The following is a 22933-nucleotide window of genomic DNA, read 5'->3' on the forward strand; positions in this document are numbered from 1 at the left end:
GCAATGTGGAGTGACAACCCCAAGAAAGTTGGAATAGGGGCAGGATCATTGAGGTACCCAACCTTTTTTATTAGACCTTGCTACGGGAGCCTTGACAAGGAGTAGCAGGATTGGCTGAGTGGGTAAAGACAGATGCAGATGGAGTGGCAATGGAAGCTTCAACATCAAAGGATGTTTCTAGCCCAACAGGGAGGTCAGTTGGGAGATCAGTTACTTACGTCTTAGTAACTGAGTTGCAGTGTAGCAGTGGGTAGCACGAAGCAACATGATGAGAGGAGGTGTAGTGGGGATGCGGTGTTGGGAGATAGGACCAGTAGTAGCACGGATGCAGTAGCAAGAATTAGTGTGATTGATGCAGATAGAGATCAAAGTGACAAAGGCTAGAGCAGTCAGATATTGAAGAGCACAGAGGTGCATAGTTTTCAGTCGACAGAGGCAATATCAGTAAGAGACTTTGATGACTGAGGCATCATTCTGATTTAGGTTGGTTATTTTTTTGTTTCTAGAGTTGTTGGAGCAACAACACTAGGGAGAAGTGTTGCATGCAGAACTTTCCAAAGCTTAGGATTGGGTTCGAGTTGAATGCCTTTCTTGTTGAGAGGAAGTGTTGAAAATGGCAACAAGAAATGATAAAAATAGCATCGCTATAAATAGCATTTCAGGTACCAGTGTTGGATATAGCAACAAGGAATGATAAAACAGAAATGCTAAAAATAGCATTGCTATAAGTAACATTTCGGGATAGATTCCAATTTTAGTTAGTCCCTAAACTAAAATTGAGAATTAAAATTTGAATTTGATCTTAGCAGCTATTTGAAAAATAATTAATTAATTCATCTTGAGTTAATTAGTTGGAGAAAATCAAACATGAAGTCTATGTGAAGACATGCAACAATTTTCCTTTTGATTGAGGAAGTTATCCCTTGATTAAAGGAGATCACGAGGAGTTGTACTTTGAGTTGTAATTAGTTAGCTCAGTTAACTAAGTTAAGTCCAGTTAGATTAGTTCCAACAGTTTGTGGAACTGATTGTGAGTTTAGTTAGTTAATGAATGCATGCATGTAACTGCTGCACTTCAGATAACTGAATATTATCTCATAAATAACTCATGCATGTCAGTTCAGTCAGAGACCCAGTTGAGATCAGAGGAAGGGACAATGTACTATCAGTTGGAGGATTTTTCCTATATAGGAAATTCATCCATGCAGAAGGAATTATCTCCTTCGGGATTGCGCAGTTACTTCTGAGTTTGGTGAGTGTGTGATGAGGCCAATTCACACAGGTGGTAGCATTGGACCCTAGGAGAAACTGCGCAAGGAAATAGGAGGCTTGGAGGATTTGAGGAAGGCATATCTTGTGTCTATTTATTCTGTGAGTTGCATTGAGGGATTGTATTGAGAGCTGGATGGCTTGTTAGCTAAAGCTTTGTGTAATCTGGACATATTTCCACTTGTATGATAATACAAATATCAGGGTTTTTAGCTGAGTCTTTCCCCACAGTTTCTTTTGTGTTCATGTGTGATTTCTTTCTCATTATCTGTTATGTGTGTTCTATTTGATCTTGCTCAAAATCGATTAAGCTTCTGCAAGTTTGTTTGTAGAAGTAGATCAAGTATTTTACTTTAGTATATTGCATTATCAGGTGATATACAGTGGGAAATTCTACAAAAAAGGTGGCACACAATACACAATAATAGAACCCAAAATCCAAAATATCTTATGCCTCGAAGAAAGACTACACCCAGTGAACATTGACTTTGAAGAAGCACCTACAATGAAGACACATAGACAGGAGTATCCTTGGAACAAAAGACAGGGCACACCACACCTAGAAATTTTCCAACCCCTAGCTCTAGCTTCTTGTTGAGGCCTTGTAAAAGTCAAACTAGACTTTCAGGCACCCAAGAGGAAAACCATACAATATAAATCCCACCCCTAACTAGGAAGAAATTTATCACTAAGTAGGACACAAGGATAAACAAGGTGACTTACCAGAATTCCATACATAAGAAGCCAAATATGAGACACACCTTCAACTATCGAACCTTGTGTGCCTCATCTCTTTTCCAAAAGTTTCCCGTGACATGAGTGGACCCAACACTTTGCCTCCCTTAGATCCCAAACTTGATACGGTTTCCCTCCAGAATACCAGTCAAAATCTCCACTTGTCGTTCAGAATTCCAAACGCTAAGCACCAAAGACGAAAGAGCATGCACAGGCTAATGGCCTATGCATACCCTTCACATTCACCTACTGCCACCCAACCTCCCATAACCAAGCTTATACTCGACCAACCAAAGATCGCCATCCCGCTAATAACACTCTCCTCCACCATCTCGAAGGTTTTGTGCATGATAAGTTGCATGCCGCCAAATTTCCATTTGTATCTCCATTTAATGTGTGGGAGAGAGTAATTCCTTTGTCCCATCTTCCTTGTGCTCGCACTCTACCATCATCGGTAGGGGTTCCCCCATATATTTATGTTCTCCCCTCCTCTACTGAGGGCGATTAAATTTCACTCTATTTTATAATATGATTCATATTATATCGTTCAAAATATAATTAAAATTTCCAATAATATTTCTTAATATATTTTAAATTTTAATTTTTATGAAACAAATAAAAATATAAAAATAATAAACATCACAATTTTAAATTATTAATGTAGAAAATTGTGTAAGCCCAATCCGGTTTAAAGTTTGTGTGAAATCACATCAAGTTTAATGTCCAAATCAACATGTTTTATACTATTGTCATAAACATGAATATTTTTTAAAACAAGGAACACATGAACCTACTCTATTCTTTCATTTTTTCTCAGAATAACATAAGAAATATTGCAATGTAACATAAGAGATTTGTGGTACAATGACCCTGGAAAAATTCCAAAGGGAAAACCAGTGAGAGAGAGATAAATTTATTTCTTATTTGAGAAATTATTGCAACAATTAAAAGCGACACATAGTCAACTTATCTCCCAGATTCATGCTTACAATTCCTTGGGAAATGTGTAGACTTCTCCCTTAGAATTTGTACCAATAGCCCCTCAATTTATGTGCCTAATTTTTTTCATTTTTTATGCCAAACTTTCCTAGAAAATTGTGCCAATATTTGCTCCATCAATCCCTCGAAATTTGTTCCTAACACTGCTCAAAATTTCACACCCACTTATTTGATTTATGTGCTGACAAGCTCTGACAATTAGCATTAAATGCCAATCGAACCCCTCTAAAGCTATGTTTGACACCATTTAACTACATGTTATTTCTGACAACAATTAATGATTGTTAGTGCCTTGAATTTTTGGCCAAGACAAATCCTTAATTTTTAGCCCAAATTGCCTCAAAAATTGTGTTGGTGCTCAGGGAAAATCCTAGGAAGATGCCTCAAAATTTGTGTCTCCTTCTGTTCTTGGAATTTGTGTCGATTTTGTAACAACCTCCTCCCACATCTACCCAAATAACTGGCCAACGAGGGTAAACATGTGACAAGAAGTTTATATGATATGATTCGACCTCCTAAGTCACATTAAGGAAGTGGAAGCGATGGAAACACACCATACAGACCTTCGAAAACAACAACAAGACTCCCAAGAACCATTCCAACCTCTCAGATAACCAACCCCTAATTCCCATTGAGTTTTTAGACCAATTAACCCCCAAACATTCCCATGATATGGGCATGCCAGCATCCAAAGGGCTCTAGATGCTCCCACAACATGGCATGCTAGCGTCCAAGGACTATTTTGCTCAGTGTTGTGCTAACCTCCCCAGTATTTGAGTCACCTTTTTTGGCCCAGAACCTAGGTCACTTCCCATAATTCAATGATACATTCAGAACATAAAGATAAAAATGGAATGATGATATAAATTCAATTACTTGAACAAGCCCTTGACTAGACCCCTACTAACCATGACAGGCATTTCGTCAAACATATCACAAATATGTAATCTATAGGTGTAAACAATAGATCTAAGCATAGGGGTATCGTAATCATTTGAGAATCACTAAGAAGCATTGATATCTTATCACATTATCTTCCATTTCATCCATTAGGCCATAGATACATTGTTCATTCATTTACAAGTGAAAACATGATGAGAGCCATACAGCTACTATCATAATACATTATCATAACCAACATAATAACCACATAAATACTAAGGAAACAACAACCATATGATCCACATATAAACCAGTACAATACTCATAGAATAAGAAGGAGAAATAACCACATATTAATGATGCAAAGGCTAACTAGTTGTGGGACTTCCACGAACCACCCAACTGTATACATGGAAGAGCCAAAACTCTCTTCAGCCAGTCACCCCTATGCCATATTCCAAGCATGAATGTGGGATCTCATAAAACACATCAGTCCAAAACCATCCAGGGCTTCAAGAGGCCGTCCACCTCAACCCATCAAATAGTGATTGCACCTCACGGTCAGACATCACAAAACCATCATCAGATTGGTCTCTACCCAAGCCTTCTATGGCTCTAGAGTGTTTGTTCCATCCAAGGCTTCCAGGACTAGTAACTCAATCCATAGCTACCATCGAGGTTCGAGAGCGTTTTTCCAACCAAGGCTTCTAGGATAGTAACTCAACCCACCAAGGGCTTCCAGAGCATTTGTCCAACTAGGGCTTCCAGGAACTAGTAACTCAACGCAAGCAAAAGGAAACATGAGTACCAATCAGAAAAACAAAGAAATGAACCCACAACACCATGCCTATCCAGGAAATGGAAAGGCTAGGCAAATCCTCTATCAATCCAGGAAATCCTCCATGTTAATGACAAATCACAACCAAGAAACCACATGTATGTGTCATGCATGCCAAAACTCATGAGGAAACATATATGCAACTCAGTACCTGCAAGAAAAACCCGTTGTAGTTTTTGATCCCAATGTCCTCTTGCACTTCCCTACTCTTCCTTTGTCTTCTTGCTCCAAATTCCAAGTATGCGATACTCCTCTAAGAGTGCTCCAAAAAACTCTTAAGTGTCCAAGAGTATGAGAGAGAGAATAGAAGAGAGATCCACCAAAACCTGTGAAAAGTTATCCAACTGATCCTCAAAAGAATTTTAATTAATGAGGCCTATATTTTCTTCATTTTCCATTATTTTCCTTCATTTTCCTCCTCACATGCAACCTGTGACCTTTCACCCTCCTTTTCTCCCAATTTCCTTAGCCATAATAAACCAAATAAACACCCACTAGGATGCTTTTCCCACCATTCAACTTGGAGTATGTGTCCCATGATCAATCCCCATTCGTGAGTGTAAGCGGGAATTCATTTCTATAGACTTTATCACAAGACTATCAAATACATCTAGACAACATGATGCTATAATGGTAGTGGTGGCCAAGCCGAGTAAGACAACTCATTTTATAGTTATCAGATCCACTCACCAATCATAGTGACAGTGCCCATACTTTCATGAAGAAAGTGTTTAGATTGCGTGGAGTACCCAATAATATTATTTGATATTGAGATGCCAAGTTCACCTCAAAGTTTTGGAAAGCATTGTTTGTTGGCTAATTTGGAACAAAGTTACCATTTAGTACAACGTATCATCCTCAAACAAATTGATAGACTGAGGGTATAAACAAGATGTTGGAAGATATGCTTAGAATGTATGTCATGCATCATCCTAATAGGTGGGAATAATTTTCACCTTTCGTGGAACTTGTCTATAACGATGTGTTCAAGGAATCATTAAGGGTGAGTCCTTGTGTTGCCATATATGGTAGGAAATGAAATACACCCATCAACTGGAATTATCAGTGAACATAATGCATATTGGACTTGATATGCTGAAGGAAATGCAACAGGTGATAATTACTATTAGGCATAAACTGAAAGTGGCTTAAGAAATACAAAAGAGCTATGTAGATCAACATGGAATGCACAAGGAATTTCAAATAGGGGAACATGTTTACCACTCCATTCGACCAAGGAAGAGTTCACTAAGAATTGGATCTTGTGTTAAGTTGGCACCAATATTTTGTGGAACATTTTATATTTTAGAAAGAGTGGGGCCAATAGCTTATAGACTATCCTTGCCACCCACATTGAAAGCACATGATGTTTTCCATATTTCTTTGCTTAAAAAGTATCTGCATAGTGTTAATGATGTTATTGATTAGTTTGTGATATAGGTAGAATTTGGTGGAGAATTCCAATTAGAACTATAATGAATTCTAGATTAGAGGTAGACTGCACTCCAAAATTGAGTAATTGAGCATGTTAAGGTGCTGTTGGGTCCCTATAATACTAGTGATTACCCCATTAATATTGTAATTATACCCCTTATTAATATTTTTTTTCCCCTATTTCCCCCATATTGTTATTACTGTGCCCCATAGAATCCCTCTATTGTTATTTTTGTGGCTTTATATTATTATTGTTAGGTCGGCTAGATTATATTGACTCCTTAGACTCCTGTATATAGAAAGGAGGTTTTTTCATTTGAATCATCAAAGAATTATTCATTTATGTAATGTAAAGGAGGTTGACCCCTCGAAGAGGCTGAATTCTAAGGCGTTGATCTATCTTTTCTTGAGCTGGTTTCATAACATTTGGTATCAGAGCTTTGGATTCTAGGGTTTAGCTGCTCCAAATAGGTCATCGTGGCATTTTCACTATAACTTTTTTTCTGCGACGTTTCAGAAGTTGCAAAAAAAACCCATTTGAGAAGAAATCTTGCTGAACCTCGGATCCGAATTTCAGAGCTTTTTGCGCTATATTTACGGAGATATAATCTGAGGAAGTTGGCCTTTTTGCAGACTCCTGAATTACATTCCAAACAGGTGACCTGGGGAAAATCGTCATAACTTTCTCTCTAGGGATCGGATTGAAATTTCGTAAGAAGGTACAGAAAGAGGATAGACTTTAGTTTCTTGTATGCATTTTTCAGATCCAAAGGGCGAAACAGTGGCTTGTGGCACGTCGTACAAGTTCTCTCTACTGAACTAGTCTATAATCAAGTCACTGTGGGAGATTTTGCATAACTCTTCATTGGAGAATCCAATTTGGGTCAGACTTGTGGCATTGGAAAGAGGACACAGAGGGCTACTACAGGTCACAAATTCAGAACTAGATGATCGAAAAGTACAGAGATACATCAGAGGCAATATCGAGCTCCTACAAAGTGAAAAAAGGTGTGTAGATTTTCTCATATTTTTGCTTAAGCTTGGTTTGAAAATTTATTTTGAAGGAATTCAAAGGGCATAATAGAGAATTATTATCGATAACTGATGCCCCGAGGAAAGAAAATGCAAACACCTAGTAAGGAACTTGAAAGCTCTAACATGATTCATGAGGAAGAAGAAGAAATGCTATATGATATATCAAAATTACAAGAACAAGTGCAACAAGTGTCACTTGCACAAAAAGCAACAGAATCTAAGATGGATGGTTTATGGAAAGATGTAGAAGCTAAGATGGATGGTTTAAAGAAAGGCGTAGAAGCTAAGATGGATGGCATGGAAGCTAAGGTGAATGGCATGGACGCTAAAATTGATGGCATGGATGATAAGACGGAATAATTGAAGATAAATATGAATAAGTTGCTACAAGAAATGGTCACTAAGGGTGAAAGGGTACTAAAGGAAACTCATGATGAGAACAAAAGAAATGTTAATGATGATTCCATAGACTCTAATGTTGGATCGAAGACTCACCATGTTCCAAAAATCGATATGAGGAAGTTCGATGGCAAGGATCCCACCACATGGATATTACAGATGGAGTAATTATTCGATCTCAATAATGTGCAAAACACACAAAAGGTACGTATGGAAACTTTATATTTGGAACCAAATCAGTTTGTATGGTATCAATGGCTTTGCTCTCGTAAACAATTTATCACTTGGGCAATTTTTACGGAAGAATTGATAGCACATTATGAGGATACAAAAAGCAACACTTTTTTTAGCCAATTGATAAGTCTCAAACAAAAGGGTTCAATAATGGAGCACATTGAGGAGTTCCAAAAATTGAGCATAAGGGTAAAAGATATTCCATAGGAGCATATGATTGATGTGTTCATAGGGTATTTAAAGGATAATATCCAACATGATGTTCGCCTTTGGGAACCTGATTCATTGGAGAAGGCATTCAGGTTAGCAAGAAAAATGGAAAGAAAAATTATGGCAGCCAGGAAGCATACCACTCACAACTATAAAGACAGAAGTGTTGTTGCCCCTAGTCTTCCACAACCTATAAGGTTGACACCACAACAACTGGAAGAAAAAAGAGCAAAAGGGCTTTGTTACAGTTGCGATAGCAAATACACTAAAGGTCATAAGTGTGTTGAGAAGAAATTATTCTACATAGATTGTGAAGAGGAAGAAGAAAAGGAGCAAGAAAGGTCAAAAGAAGAGGAGATACTCCAGGAACAAATCCTATATGAAGAACAAATAAATCCGACCATATCTTGTAATGCATTGGCAGGAATTACCACTCCTCAAACCATCAATATAGAAGGACAAATCAAGAAGAAAAAGGTAATAGTGTTGATTGATTCAGGAAGCACCCACAATTTTATTCATTGTAAGGTAGCAAAAGAATTGAATTGCTTCCTATATCCAGCACCAGAGTGTCAAGTGATGATTTCAAATGGAGGAACAATAAATTGCTTTGGAAAGTGCCATAATATCAAGCTATCCATGGGAGAATATGTATTGACTAGCCCAATGCTTTCCATTCCAATGGGAGTTGCTGATGTTGTACTAGGAGTCTAATGGCTACAATCCTTGGGTACAATAGCTTTTAATTTTCAAGAACTTTTCATCAAATTTTCTACGGAAGGAAAGGAAGTTGAATTAAGGGGTATTGCAGGGAAACCAGGAAAGATAATCAGCTCTAATGGTATGACAAAGCTTCTAAAAAAAGAGCAAAGAGGTGTAATTGCACAATTATGTTCGCTAGATGTTACCACATCGGAATCATCTATTTCTCCAGATCTCCAAAAAGTCCTAGACAATCATTCCAAGGTATTTGAGACTCCCAAAGGTCTCCCACCTATGCATGATCATGATCATGCTATTCATCTGATTCCAGGAAGTGTTCCTCCAAACATCAGGCCGTACAGATATCCCTATGTCCAAAAGAGTGAAATTGAACGTATGGTTGCAGAAATGCTAGAGGCTGGTATAATTCAACCGAGTCAAAGTTCTTTGTCTGCTCCAGTAGTATTGGTGCACAAGAAGGATGGATCATGGCGCATGTGTCCGGATTATAGGGAGCTCAACAAGCTCACTACTAAAGATAAGTTGCCCATTCCCGTCATTGATGAATTACAGGATGAATTTCATGGATCAATTTACTTCACCAAGTTGGTTCTTCGTTCAGGATATCATCAAATCAGAATGAAGACTGAAGACATTCCGAAAACGGCATTTAGAACTCATGAGGGTCATTATGAATTTTTGGTCATGCCTTTTGGCCTTACTAATGCACCTTCAACATTTCAAGGTTTGATGAATTCAATTTTCAAACCATTCCTTAGAAAATTTGTGTTAGTATTTTTTGATGATATACTAATCTACAACAAGTCTTGGAAGGATCATGTTGAACATGTTGACATGGTGCTACAACTATTGGAGGAGAAACAATTATATGCAAAAAGATCCAAATGTTTCTTTGGAGTCCAGGAGGTGGAATATCTGGGTCATATTGTATCTCATGAAGGAGTTAAGGTAGACCCTAGAAAAATTAAAGCCATTAAGGAATGGAAAATCCCCACATCCATAAAGCATCTGCGAGGATTTCTCGGGTTGACAGGGTATTATCGCAAGTTTGTTAAGAATTATGGGAGAATAGCAGCACCTCTAACAACATTATTGAAGAAAGATGCATTTTTATGGACTCCGGAAGCAACAAAGGCCTTTGAACATCTTAAAGAGGCAATGTGCCAAGCACCAGTCTTAGCTACATGAGACTTCACAAAAACCTTTATTGTGGAATGTGATGCTTCAGGAAATGGAATTGATGTTGTTCTAATGCAAGATGAAAGACCCATTGCTTTTGAAAGTCGTCCAATCAAGGGAAAGTTTTTAAGCAAAGCTATTTATGAGAAGGAAATGTTGGCAATACTCCATGCACTTAAGAAATGGCGACCCTACCTAATGGGAAGACACTTCAAGGTAAAAACGGATCATGATAGCCTTAAATACTTTTTAGAACAAAGATTATCCTCTGAAGAGCAACAAAAGTGGGTCACAAAGATGTTGGGTTATTACTTTGAAATCATCTACAAAAAAAGGAAGCAAAATGTGGTGGCAGATGTACTCTCAAGAAAGGATGAGGATGTGGAAGCATTGTTGTGCGCCATTTCTATTATCCAACCAGATTGGATAAATGAAGCAAGGGAGGAATGGAAGAATGACGAAGAAGTGTGGGCACTTATTCGAAAGTTACAACAAGATTCCAGTACGTCTGATACATTTAACTGGCAAAATGATTCGTTATGGTACAAAGATCGCTTATACCTCTGTAAGAATTCCCAACTAAAACAAAAGATTCTTATGGAATTGCACACTTCTCCCTTAGGAGGGCACTTAGGATTTTTAAAAACTTACCACAAGGTTAAGAAGGAATTTTTTTGGGATGGCCTTAAATCAGATATTCAAAAGTTTGTGGCGGAATGTTTGGTTTGCTAACAAAATAAAGTTGAAACAATTAAGACACCAGGTCTATTACAACCTTTATCCATTCCAAGCCAACGTTGGGAGGAGGTTTCAATGGATTTTATCACAGGTTTACCGAAGTTTGAGGGAAAGAGTGTCATCATGGTGGTAGTTGACAGACTTACCAAGTATGCACACTTTTGTGCATTATCACATCCATTTAAAGCCAGTACAGTTTCTACTGCATTTATGGAAACAATTCAAAAGCTACATGGAAACCCAAAGATTATTGTAAGTGACAGAGAATCCATTTTCACTGGAAATTTTTGGACATAATTATTTTCTTGTCTTGGTACTCAGTTAGCTCATATCTCATCTTATCATCCTCGATCTGATGGGCAAACTGAGATAGTAAACAAATGTTTGGAAGGATATCTTCATTGCTTTGTATTTGATAAACAGACACAATGGGTCAAATGGTTGCCTCTGGCTGAATGGTGGTATAACACTTCCTTCCATACAGCAACAAAAATGACCCCATTTATGGCACTTTATGGGTATCAACCACCATCCATCACATCATATTTAAGAGAAAATTCTAAGGTTCAGGCAGTGGAACATCACATCGAACATCAACAACAAGTCCTCCAAATCTTAAAGGATAACCTCGTGTTGGCACAGAATAGAATGAAACAACAGGCAGATCAACATCGCAGTGAAAGAAGTTTTGATGTAGGTGATTGGGTATTCCTACGGCTACAACCATATAAGCAAATGTCCCTCAAGCAAGCTAAGAAGGATAATAAATTATCACCAAAGTATTATGGTCCGTACAAGGTGTTGCAAAAGATTGGTACTATGGCATACAAATTGGAGCTTCCTGCAGCTTCTCAATTGCACCCAGTTTTCCATGTTTCATGTTTAAAGAAGGTTATAGGCGACAAGCTCCCAGTTCAAAAAATATTGCCAGAACTTGACAAGGAAGGAAAAATTATATTGGAACCGGAAGCAGTCACAGAAACAAGAACTCGACAACTACGAAATCGATCAATTTCAGAGTATCTTATCAAGTGGAAGAACTTATCCGCTGAAGATTCCACATGGGAGGATGAGAATTTTATGCAGAAGTATCCAGAACTACTCAAGCGTTGAAGACAACACTTTTTTGAAGGAGAGGGGCATGTTGGGTCCCTATAATACTAGTGATTACCCCATTACTATTGTAGTTATACCCCTTATTAATATTTTTGTGCCCCTATTGCCCCCATATTGTTATTACTGTGCCCCATAGAATCCCTCTATTGTTATTTTTGTGGCTTTATATTATTATTGTTAGGTCGGATAGATTATATTGTGACTACTTAGACTCCTATATATAGAAAGGAGGTTTTTTCATTTGAATCATCAAAGAATTGTTCATTTATTGAATGTAAAGGAGGTTTCCCCCTCGATGAGGCTGAATTCTAAGGCGTTGATCTATCTTTTCTATCTTTTCTTGAGTTGGTTTCATAACAGGTGCAGTGGAAGCACTTTGGACCAGATGAAACCACTTGGGAAATGTCTAATGAGATGAGGGTATCTTACCCATTTTTTTTTACTGTGTAAGTAAATGTAAAGAGAGATGTTTGTATATAAGGTCACTATGAATTCTTGTGTTTGGATGCAAAACAATGAGGATGATGTTCCTCTAAGGGGGTGGGGTCTGTAACAATTTTTTTTACCGCTCTTGTAAATATGAATAAGAATTGTAATTCATGTAAATCATGTGGAAATACAACTGATGGCTAGATTGAGGAGAGGACACAGATTCAGAGTGAGGAGTTGCTTGGGAAATGAGTAAACCCAAGCCACTTCACTTAACTTACCACCTATCTCCCTATTTGTACAAGCATTGAAGGGACTATGGGATACTTGGTTGAGGAGGATGAGCTGATGCAGTCCCTGTCAGGGAGAGATGCATTGAGAAGTCAACATGAAAAAGGAAGGGGAGATACATACAAGAAAGTAAGGATGTGGGGGGCATTCGAAGAAGGAAACAAACATGCAATATGGACAATAAGTGCAGACAAGGAAGAAGCAAAGGTAAGCACATAAAATGAAGGAAATGATCACGAAAGAGAAGGAAATGTAGTAGGTGAAACCATTCATTAGTGGTCTATATTTCTGTGGTGTTTAACAGGTGGAGACCCAAGTTGTTTGGATTCTTGTGAAGCCTATCAGGTGGGGACATAATGTGATTTGGATTCTTGTGAAGCCTATTAGGTGGGGACATAGTGTGCTTTAGATTCTTGTAGGTGATAGGTGGAGGCACTATGGGCTTTGGAATCCTGAAGTGTGAAGCGGGTGGAAACATTTTGTGGCTCTAGATTCTTGTAATGTTTGGACGGCGAAGACACTGTGTGCTTTGAACTCTTGGTTGTAGGTGGAGACACAATGGCTCTGGATCCTAGTGTGATCTAATTGATTTTGTATCAGTGTGAATCCCCTTAAGCACTTCACTTCTCAATCTCTAAATTTGGCTCAGGGGTGGACAACTGCAAGAAATGTTTGTTGTGTATATGGTCTATGGTTGGGTGGAGAGTTGAAGTCACTCCCTTAGTTTCCAATCATCTAGTTGATTAGATAAGTGTAATTACCTATACCATTGTTGTACTATGAATGATGAATGATGTTTTGTGTTATGGCATTGCATGTATTAGCACTTTTAATGGAGGAATTCTTGTTTGTTTAGAGATATTTATGTTAATGTTCTCATGGTTATGAGGGATTTACATATCCCTATGGTTGTTGATACATTTACCTAAATTGTAGAGCTATTTTCATGAGTATTTATGGGTGCTTGATGTACTTATTTAACTATTACAATGTGAAACTTCCATTTGTTTATCATGCCATATATATTATTGATCTCTCATTGTTTAAGATTGTTGATTGCCTATGCATTATATAATATATGAGTGGATTTGATAGAGTGGGTTGGGCTCCATCTGTGGTTTAATATTTTGGTGTTGTGATTAAATTTACTGAGTGGTGTCAACCATGTCTTGGATTGTCCCATGCTTGTAGCAAGCATGCGGTTAGCTTCATTGATGTATTGTGGCTATGTATATGTTTGGAATGCTAGAATTGGGATGAGGATTTCATTCCTATTGTGGTTATGGATCCGAGAAACGCTCGACTCTGAGGAAGGCTTGGAAAAGTCATTGAAATCCTTAAGGCTTCTAAGTCTGAGTATCATAGATAAATAATGTTCTATTTGGGGCCAAATAAACCTTGGTATAGATGCAAAAGAAAATGGATTTTAGTAAAGCCTGGAGGATTTAACTTAATCATGTAATTTTGTCAGTAATCGCGTGGTTTATGATAATGAATGGGATCAAAGATAATTTTGTGTCACACTGTCCCCACTAAGTGATATGTATTTCCCTTCTTAGAGACTAGGTATTATTGACAGAAGACGCGGGGTGGGACAAAAACCTTTTCTTCAATGAATGAAGAAGGATATTTTTTAAAAACACACACAAGCTTTTGGCATTGGCCAACATGGACAAGTGACGTAGAAATTACTCTCTATGGCAGTGACGCATGGCAGTTGGAAAGGTCATGCTAGGATTTTGATCAACTAAATTTTCCTGACACCTGGTAGTGGTTTTCTGGTTCCACATGGCTTGGGTGTGCCACATGGAGTCTACATGGGCAAGGGCTGCATTGTTGTAGAGATTGGCTGCCTGAAAATGTTTTATAGTGTTACCTTATAAGAGTGGCATGGAGTTAATAGAAGTCAGAATAGATGGAAGCTGCACGATAGGAACATTCATGTTACTTGGTGTGATCTTTCACATCCAACCATGGAATGTTAATGAAAGGGAGCACAGTAGACAGACATATCTCTTTCAAGGGGAACGAAGAAACATAATGACATATAATGAAAAGGTTGCGTTTGATCCCAAATTTCTTATAATTTAAAAATGTTGGTTTGCATGAAGGACTAGGACCCAGTGGGACCCAGGAACTAGGGTGAGGTGGTGGATGCCACGTAGGCTAGATAAGGCTATGTTGATTCCATGTGGAATTCCAAAAAATGTATACATGTGATGTGGCACGCTAATGGTGTGACACATGGCATGCATAACACCTCCTTTGGATGACCAAAGGCAAGAATTTAGATGACATGTGACACAATGAGGGGATGCCACATGGCAAGTTAATGTCACCATGACATCAATGTGATGTTAATAAGACGTGGAAGAAAGAGTAATGTGGATGTCACATAGATGCTAGGGTGGTGCCATGTATGACATGGACACAAGTGTTGTGGGGACCACTGTCGCATAAATGACAAATAATAGATGCCACCGTCCCCCCCATCATTAATTGTTGGGAAGGCATGGGGGCCTCACTATTAATACAAATTACCAATTGAAAGGGATGACCAGGTGGAGAAGATCAATTAAGGGGGAACTACAAGAGGTTTAGTCCATAAGTGAAAAATAGCGAACCCCCCTCCCTCATTAACTGTTAGAAGGCCAGGGGGGGCACAATTAATATAGAATGTTGATCTAATCAGGATGGTCATGCGAGGGATTGAAGTTGTGAAAGGTTTAACCAATGGCCATGCGAGTGTCACATGACACCGCTTGATTAGTTAGCCTTTGAAGGGGCATATCTGTCAATCCAGACATCATATTGAGATAAAAGTTGTATCATCGAAAAGCTCTTGATGAGTTAGATGTAATGGTGTTATCCAGCGTTAATTCTACCAACATTAATAAAGAAGAAATTTTGTAACCCCATTTCCATAATACGACCATGGAGGTTGGGTTAGTTAAAAGTAACATCTCCCATTAGTCTGGAAAAGTCCAAAGGGGTGGGAGGCAGCGCTAAACTGCTTGTATGATTGTTAATACAAAAACACTAAACTCATGATAATTAGTGTCACTGTTAATACTAGTATCATTATTAACACTGAAAAAAACTAAACTCATGATAATTAAATTCAAAAAGATCACATATGACACTTCCACATATGGAAACAACTACTTGGATAATAGTGTCATTGTTAAAAGTGGTATGATGATTAATGAGAAAAAAACTAAACTCATAATAATTAAATCCAAAAGAATGAGGCATGGCTATGATTAAGTAATCTTATATATAAGAAGTTATGCAATATGAAATCCAAGAGGTTTTCTAAAATTTCTTTTAACTCTAGCCAAAAGTCTCACCTTTGGCTCAAGATAGGATAAAGAAGATCATGTTATAGAATAAGAACAATATTAAAAATATTATTACTTCAAAATTTAAAAAGAAAATGTGCAATGATAAAGAGTTAGAGGGATAATGAAAACTACGATATTATAAGAAAGTGATGAGCCCCAATCTCCAAAACTATAAATATCTTTCTGTCTTAACTAGTGTTAAGAGAAAACGAACATTGTTAAGATTAAAACAAATTTTCATGAGCTTTCCCCAAAAATTATGAAATAAAAAAGTTTATCACAGGATAAAAGAGATACACTATTTTCATTAAGTTGAATTATATCTAGATTAAAACTGACTTTTTTTCATGTCAATAATAATTACGTCATTCCCATCATAAAGATAAGTTTAAATTAATAAATTGTAGCTTACTATTGAAAACAGTGGTTGGATCCAACCATCAAAATATATTATATATAACTATTTTCAATTTATAAATTATTTAAATTTTATATAGTTTTCCTTAATGCATTTTTTAGATTTTTTTTGTTTTAATTTAAAAAATAAAATTCCAATTCTGCATTTTGCATTCAGCTACCTGTCAAATGCAGGCTGAAAATGAAAATACGTGCCGCACGTCAAATTGCAGTCATGGGTGGAATTGACCGGTTGACAATGAAACTAGCAAGTGCATGTGTTTCATTCAGCTACCTGTCAAAGGAAAGAGCTAACCAGTCATATATTGGGTATTTAATGCCCTCAGAGCAGGGAGCTGGCAAATTCGGCATTAAATAATATTTGCCCGCTCCCGTGTTATCGGGCTAAGTGGCGTGCTGCTCTGAGGGCATTAAATACCCAATATATCACTGGTTAGCTCCAGCCACCTGTCAAATACGTTATGCAGATCAAATTACAGTAGTGGGTGGAATTGACCAGTTGACAATGAAACTAGCACTTGCATGTGTTTTATTTTTATTACATGAATATCTGAATATCTATAGATTCAGTTTCAAAAAAAATTAAGAGATTTTTCTCTGGTTTTATAAATTACACAAATTCAATGTTACAATTTTTACAAATAATTAAATATATAAATTAAGATGTTAAAAAAATTAGACTACATTAAGATTAGTCATTTAATTATTTTTGTGACTGAATGCAATGTGATGGATAAATATTTACGGAGTTTTATTTTTTTTTAAAGTGGAAGGATATTTTTCCTTGTGCTTAAGTATTTTGCATGAGATTCATAAATCTTACAGTTTATGCATTCTGTAACAACAATTTATTTAATTTGCTGTTATAATTGGGTTTTTGACTATATATCTAATTGAACACTTTTAAAAAATGTTAAAGCTCTAGGATTGTGTAGAGTTTATAACTCAAATTTGTAATTGGAACAAATTTTAAACTGGAAAATAATCTAGAAAAATTTCTATCTTCAACAAATACATTTCAACTTTTTTTTTTTATACTAAAAACAAAACAACAAAAGCATACAAACAATTGGAATGCTCAGATTATATAGAAAAAAATTGATTCCAACGAATTTCTACTAAATTCTAAACAAATTACACTGAAAAATAACTTAAAAAAAACTTTAAAACATATACTTCTAACTTTTTTTTAACAGAAAACAAAACAACAAAAACCTAAAAGCAATTGAAAATGACAAGACACATATAAGAATTAAAATGGGTTTTTAGGAAGAAGTGAAAAAGGACGTTAATATTTTATTTCTGGTTATTTAATAGCTTTTCCTTTAATTTTTTTTCAAGTTCTTCATTAAACCATTAAAATATAATATTATTCTTAAATTATAAATTCTAATATATTTTTTATAATATAATTATTACAATTATAATATTTTTATTTTTTCAATTTTCAAAAAACTATAAATCATTAATTTTAAAATGAAATCTAGTTTTTATTTTACTGATTTTAAATGAACTTATATTTATAAACGCATGTGCAGGATCACCGAATTTGGAATCAAATCTTGTAAAGCGAGTCATACTGACAATGGGTTGGACGGGCTTGCCATGATCAGGGTTGGAAATAAAATTGAGTTACGAGGATATGGTTTAATAGATAGTTGGGGAGTTTTGGATTTCACAGGAGGTTTAGATTTGGAAATGAAACTGAGTTATTAGGATATGGTTTAATAGATAAGTGGGGAGTTATGGACCTTACAAGTTTAGTGGTGGGTTGGACTGGCTTGCTACAATCAGGCTTGGAAATGAAACTGAGTTACGAGAATATGATTTAATAAATGGATTGGATAGGGAGTTTTGGACCTCACAAGTTTAGTGATACACTTGTTTAATTTCAAGTTGATTTAGTAATACAGTCGTCTAATTTCAGGGGGCAGTGGCCAGGTGTAGTGATTCAATCCTGTGGAAGATTATGTAGATCTATAAGTCTAAAAATTTCTCTGGGCATAATTTCTCCAGTTGAGATAAAACTCTGGTCTCCTTCAACCTCATTCAGAGTTACATCGTCATCACATTGCTTATTGTAACCACGCTGGACATCGACACTCTTCAAATCCAAAACAAGTTTGGAGGTAAAGTTGTCATCACCCCATCACTCCCATTTGAGTTTTAATGACATGAATCGATCTTTTGCATTCAAACTTTGTCTAATGACATGAATCGATCTTTTGCATTCAAACTTTGTTTGGTTTTCTTGAATTAGATTTTATAGCAGATGGATGCTGGAAACGAAAGGGTTTCCTCTGCCTCTGCCGCAGCACACACCGGCAAGGGCAAGTCAGGTAGCAGATCTGAATTCAGTCATGATCCATTACCTTCCATATTTTGTGCTGCCTAATCAAATACCCAAATTGCTAAGAAAAGGCATCATCGTTTCATTGCAGGCGTCTGGAAAAAATTGGCTCTTGTTTCAATGGTGGTCTTTCTTGGATGGGCATACAACGCCATCCGGCCACCTCCTCCTCTTATCTGCGGAACTCCAAATGGCTCTCAAGTGACTGCTCCTGGTATTGGGTTGGGTTTTGAGATGGAAGAAATTTATTAAAATTTGGGAATACAATTTCAAGATTTTTGTTATTTAAAATATATATTTGAATGCATAAATAGATTTAGTGTCTAGAGCTAAGAAATTTATTAAAATTTGAGAATACAGTTTCAAGATTCTTTGTTATTTAAAATATATATTTGAATGCATAAATAGATTTAGCACCTTATATAAATTGTGATAAATTATATATATTTAATGTAAATCTTTCTTAATTCTAAACTATATAAATTGAAAATAAATTATAGAATACATTAATTCTCTAAATGTAAATATATCAAAATAAATCTATCTTCACTTTGAACTTAATAAATATTGAGAAAAAATAAATTTAGCACCTTATATAAATTGTGATAAATTATATATATTTAATGTAAATCCTTCTTAATTCTAAACTATATAAATTGAAAATAAATTATAGAATACATTAATTCTCTAAATGTAAATATATCAAAATAAATCTATCTTCACTTTGAACTTAATAAATATTGAGAAAAAATAAATTTAAAGGTGAAATCTTTCTACAAATTCTTTTAGACTAAAAAGATTTTCAGTTACAAAAAATATACACATAATAAATCTAGAGTTAAAAATGAATATATGCCATTTATGGATTCCATATTGGGTGTGAAATGAATCACACATTTTTCTAGTACTAACTAAGAACTCTGTATCTATCATGCATAAAAAAGGATGCAAATTTCTACTCAAACTTTTTAATATATATATTTTTAATTTCATTAGCCTTGATCCCTCTTAGTACTTTGGTTCATAAAATATGTACCTGTCTCTTGTCAACTCCATGTTCAATATGTACTTTGGTTCATAAAATATGTATGTGTCTCTTGTCAACTCTATGTTCAACATGGGAGAAATTATGATTCTACCTTATAGTGACTAACACATCATTGAAATATTTAAACTAAGATTGATCTTAAGGATTGGATCGATCATGATTCTAGAGGATAAGTCTCTAGAAGTGTAAACTTTTAGTCAAAATTTTTTAACTTAAATAAAAATAAAAAATTCACCTCCAAAAATTTAATTCCTCTCAATGAAGGATGAAATTTGACGAGTAAATTGCCAAGGATGGCTTGATTTTCTGTTAAAATTTTTATCATACCATCAAAGTCAAAGTCTTCTTCAAATTCGACCAATAATTTTGTTTTGGAAATTCCAACCGTACTCTTAATCATCATAAATCTCAAACTACAGATATATGTTAGGCCCTCTATATATGAATTACATTGAAATATATTTTTATTAGCTTTTAAATTTCACTTGTTAACTTTAAATTTCACTCGATATTTCACGATAATGCAGATTAGCAGGTGCTTCACTCGTAGCTCCGGTAATAAATTACAGGTGGCCTAGCTTCCCGGATAATTTGTCCAGAGAAGCTTATTATCGGCAACCCTCACGGGATCAGTGGGCGCTTAGGGTTCTGTACTACACCCTTTGGCTAACTTATTGGTGGATGACTCAAGAGTCAAAAGTGGTTCCCTTCTTCCAGCACTATTCAGGGCACCTGGAAGCCTCTAAACCGGCAGGATAGGGATCTATTCATCAGAAATGCTGCAAATGCATCAAGGTCTGCTCAGGCATATAACTTTCCCTAGTTCCAAATCTTAGGTCTATTAAAAAAGATTGAAAATATAATTTATAATGATTTATATTTGAAGTGTTTTAAGCTATCTACTATGATTTTATATTTGAAGTTTTAACTATCTTACTCTTTAAATAAAAGTGAAGCTTAAATTAATCAATACTTATGTATAATAGTTTAACTACCTTATTAACACATAGGGAGATTTTTGTTTTTTTTGGTAAGTTCAAGCATAAGATCTCCGTTACCCTCATTTCCGTTGCTAAATAAAGAATTTTAATTTGTGAATGGGTTTAAAATGGAGTGGTTGGGATGGTGGTTTGCTATTTTATTTATATAAATTTAAGTTTAGGAGAGTGGTTTGTCATCTTATCCACATGAGTTTAAGTGTTTGAGAATATAGCTAATTATACTGAAACTAAAAAGATAGACATTTTATTAGAGCCTCAAATCCCAGCTCTAATTTACTAATTTATGTAAATTTGCAAAAAATAAAAACAACACGAAAAAGATAGACATCCCATTAGAGTCTCAAATCCCAGCTCTAATTTACTAATTTATGTTTGTTTGCAGCGAATAAAAACAACCTTGCAGCAGGGAGTTTTTGGGTCTTTGCATCGAGAAATGATGGTCATGTTCGGCCAGTGGGATTTTGATCCTATGGAACTCAACGACCCGTTTCCCAACCATGATGTTTCAGTGCACCTATGGCAAGGTGGTGAAGATGATTTGGTGCCAACGTCGTTGCAGCGATACATTGCGAAACGACTTTCTTGGATCCACTATCACGAGATTCATGAGGCTGCTCACTTTCTTGTCGTAATGGAGAGCATTCCTGCTCGTATTTTGAGCAGTCTTTTGTTTGGAGTGGAATCTACCAACACTGTTAATTAGACTTGGGGTGTGATGTGCAGACCTAGTGGAATTTGTTTTTTCAAGCTGCAAATATTGCAATTTTTTATAGCATTTATGTATATTAACCTAAATGAAACATGCTAGGAGAACTATTCTGTTACTGTCGATTTTCTCAATAAGTTGGAATTCCTTATCGAATCCTTTTGCCATTTACTTTTTTTTTAAAGCCTGCACTGTTCATTATGTACGAAAGTCTTAAGTCTAAGGTGTCCTGTTTTATTTAACACTCGTGGTTTATCTTAACCTATAAGGATTGGGGTATTCAATATCTTGCCTGCAATATCTCACATACGTCCAACATATTACTCTAAGTGCATAAGCCACACCGAAATTCCATGTTACTGGGAAATGAAACTCAATGTAAAAGCATGCATTGAACCAATTTAGATAGGGAACACACCAGCAATGAAGGTTAGGAATCCTTTTTGATCTGCATTTTCTATGTTTGAAATTTACTGCACCAATTACTATCACTTTAACCATAATGGCTGCGACCTCATTTATTGAAAAGAAGTAGAAACATCCCTACAAAACATATTGAAGAAAAAGGAGAAAAGAGATGATATAAGGATTGTGATATGATGTGATGGTATTTTTACTTTTAAAGATTATTGTATAGAGTTGTGATATGAAATGAATAATTATTTTAAAAAATCAACATAGATTTATCTTAAATATGGATTTAACATGAGCATATACGGATCTAATTTTTTCATGTGCAAATTTTTTTATGAGTTGACATTATTTAAATGTTTTGTATAGTTATTTTTTTAATAGATTTTTTTAGATTTTTATTTTGGCCAACACGATTTCATCTTTAATGACGAACAAACATCCTTATACATCGTAGTGGGATGTAGAATGAGCCTCTCGGCTCAATAATGTTTTTTTATTATTATTGAAATTTATTATCTTTGTTCATATTACTCTAATTTCTGTGATTTATTTTATGTGTCATGTGGAAACAAAAAGATTAAAGAGAGGGAAAAAAAGATGAATATGAGATTTGTGATCGGAATTAGGAAATTTTTATTTTTGGAAGCTATTATGAATAGATTTGATTTGAAAAAAATAAAAAATAAAAATTGCAAAATTAATTTGTCATTTTTCCAAATTTGATATGGATAAAAGTCAAGTTATAATCGACTAAAATTTATCTTTATTAGTTGATGATAAACTATTTTAAACACTACATATTTGTATTTGAGATTATAAAGACATTTTATAACCCATTATGTGGAGATGCTCGTTCTTCTTAAAATAAAAATAAAATATTCAAAGCAATGCTGACTATAATAAAAAACCAAACCTCACTATGGTCACTCTATTTGTTGTTGATATGACACAAAATGTGATTAAAAAATACTTCACTTCAATGTCCACATGACATAATATAATTTCATAGCAACTTTAAAAAGAGATAAAATAATAGAAGTAAAAAAAATGTAAGATGTTTAAACCTTGTACTTTTCAAAAATATTTAGACATAGAATTTAAATAAATCATTCCAAGATATGTGTTCACTAATTTATGTTGAT

At 35.4% G+C, this 22933-nt stretch overlaps 1 pseudogene across 1 annotated transcript; it reads left to right on the top strand.

The window, feature by feature from the left end:
• The first annotated feature begins 12538 nt into the window (after window positions 1–12538).
• LOC149219680 (uncharacterized) lies at window positions 12539–21476 on the top strand (annotated as a pseudogene). Its single transcript, XR_016249602.1, has 4 exons — window positions 12539–12718; window positions 12816–12898; window positions 20198–20475; window positions 21054–21476. The product of XR_016249602.1 is annotated as an uncharacterized LOC149219680 (transcript).
• The last annotated feature ends 1457 nt before the right edge of the window (window positions 21477–22933 follow it).

Source organism: Pinus tabuliformis, chromosome Q (genome assembly GCF_031772625.1).
Source record: "Pinus tabuliformis cultivar Carrire ecotype Pingquan chromosome Q, CPIR1, whole genome shotgun sequence".
NCBI lineage: Eukaryota > Viridiplantae > Streptophyta > Pinopsida > Pinales > Pinaceae > Pinus > Pinus tabuliformis.